Source organism: Lissotriton helveticus, chromosome 11 (genome assembly GCF_964261635.1).
Source record: "Lissotriton helveticus chromosome 11, aLisHel1.1, whole genome shotgun sequence".
Classification (NCBI taxonomy): Eukaryota; Metazoa; Chordata; class Amphibia; order Caudata; family Salamandridae; genus Lissotriton; species Lissotriton helveticus.
The window spans coordinates 17,679,368-17,681,808 of record NC_136072.1 but is presented as its reverse complement, the minus strand read 5'-3'; the positions used below and the strand labels follow the sequence as shown (position 1 = coordinate 17,681,808).

Genomic DNA, 2,441 nt, shown 5'->3' with positions numbered 1-2,441 from the left:
CGATAGATAGATAGAGTGAGGGCGATAGATAGATAGAGTGAGGGCGATAGATAGATAGAGTGAGGGCGATAGATAGATAGAGTGAGGGCGATAGATAGATAGAGTGAGGGCGATAGATAGATAGAGTGAGGGCGATAGATAGATAGAGTGAGGGCGATAGATAGATAGAGTGAGGGCGATAGATAGATAGAGTGAGGGCGATAGATAGATAGAGTGAGGGCGATAGATAGATAGAGTGAGGGCGATAGATAGATAGAGTGAGGGCGATAGATAGATAGAGTGAGGGCGATAGATAGATAGAGTGAGGGCGATAGATAGATAGAGTGAGGGCGATAGATAGATAGAGTGAGGGCGATAGATAGATAGAGTGAGGGCGATAGATAGATAGAGTGAGGGCGATAGATAGATAGAGTGAGGGCGATAGATAGATAGAGTGAGGGCGATAGATAGATAGAGTGAGGGCGATAGATAGAGTGAGGGCGATAGATAGATAGAGTGAGGGCGATAGATAGATAGAGTGAGGGAGATAGAGTGAGGGAGATAGAGTGAGGGCGATAGAGTGAGGGCGATAGATAGATAGAGTGAGGGAGATAGATAGATAGAGTGAGGGCGATAGAGTGAGGGCGATAGATAGATAGAGTGAGGGCGATAGATAGATAGATAGAGTGAGGGCGATAGATAGATAGATAGAGTGAGGGCGATAGATAGATAGATAGAGTGAGGGCGATAGATAGATAGAGTGAGGGCGATAGATAGATAGAGTGAGGGCGATAGATAGATAGAGTGAGGGCGATAGATAGATAGAGTGAGGGCGATAGATAGATAGAGTGAGGGCGATAGAGTGAGGGCGATAGAGTGAGGGCGATAGATAGATAGAGTGAGGGCGATAGATAGATAGATAGATAGAGTGAGGGCGATAGATAGAGTGAGGGCGATAGATAGAGGGAGGGCGATAGAGTAATTATGCGGCGTATAATTATGTGGCACTGAGTGGTATTTGGAGTGTATGTTGTGTTGAGTGCAGTGTAATTATGTAGCATATAATTATGTGGCACTCAGTGGTATTACGAGGAGTGTATGTTGTATTCAGTAGAGTGTAATTGTGTGGCATGTAATTATGTGCCACTGAGTGGTATTTGGAGTGTATGTTGCATTGTATTTATGTAGCATATAATTATGCATGTAAGTGGCCTGGAATCGCTAGATTGCCAGGACTCTAGCGCGCACTACTAAATAAAATGTATACACTTAGACATATTCAAAACCTTTATCATTCTTGTATTCAAATGTATTCACAAGATATACATATTATTCATACATGTGCTTTCAATATCATAAGGTCAAAACATTATATCAGTTGTACAATCTTGACAGTACAATGTTTTATTCAAAAACCCAATGCATTTCGGGGTCTAAGCCCCTTCGTCGGGGGTCTAAAGAAAAGAAAAAAGGAAACTTAATTACTGATGATGCCTTTTCAATTATTTAGTTGCTGAGTTGCTTAGGATTTCAAAGTGTCTTACCACTGATTTGAGGTCATTCGTGTGACTATCAGAACCGCTTGTATCATTGCGCTAGGGGTAATCTAAATGAAAAAGTCAGTATTAGAAGAATGTACCTTAGATTTTAAAGGTAAAAGAAAAATGTATTTGTGGTACTAGCCTATTGAAAATATGCTCCGTGATTATAAATAGTAAAAATGTTACCTGTGCCTTATTTGCAGGTAATCTGTAAAGCAAAATATTGATAATTCGTGAGGATGTACCTGATGCTCTGGGCATATCTACTCATACTGTATACTTCTGAATAACATACTCGTCACATTCAGAATATGCGCCCACTCAGTGGGTGTTCAGAAAAAGAAAATAGCTCACCTATGGCTGTTGGTTAGAATTACGTTTGACGAATCTAAAAAAGATCAAGTGATGAGATTAGTGGGTGTTAACTGGAGCGTAAAAATTTACGTGGGGCCTAATCCTTGTTTAGTAAAAGTTTACCTGCGAGCCTTCTTTACGTTTTCGATGGTCTCGCTTGTGAGAGTAACGTCTGGCGCACTAGAAAAATGAAAGGGAGCCGAAGTAAGTAAAAAATAATTCAACTGAAAGCGGGTCAAGTATATCAAAAACTCCCGCGTTTGCCTATGGTGTTTTCCCTTACCAGTTGTCATGAAAATCCTTCCAGCAACTGGGTGCCCGACTCGAGTTCACAGGAACAGCAGCTTCCCTGGAGCGGTTGTTGAAGTGCTTAACGCGCTGTTTCAACTATTAAATGTGTTCGTGCACGAAGGTATCATGACTAATAATGGACGAAGGACTACTCGTGTTGAGGCGAAAAAACGGCCGCCATTATGGAAGAAGTTAATATTAACTATGGAGTTTATAGTATTTTATCTAAATAGGAAATTGAATGTTATCTGGAATAACTGGTTCTCTGATTGTTTT

General features: G+C 40.8%; 1 long non-coding RNA gene across 1 annotated transcript; it reads right to left on the bottom strand.

Annotated features, from left to right (window-relative positions):
- Positions 1–1,523: 1,523 nt before the first annotated feature.
- Positions 1,524–2,023, bottom strand: LOC144791647 (uncharacterized). The gene is made up of 4 exons (XR_013602443.1): positions 1,998–2,023; positions 1,875–1,908; positions 1,707–1,728; positions 1,524–1,585 (listed from the first exon to the last, which is right to left on the bottom strand). It is a non-coding gene; the product is annotated as an uncharacterized LOC144791647 (long non-coding RNA).
- Positions 2,024–2,441: the final 418 nt, after the last annotated feature.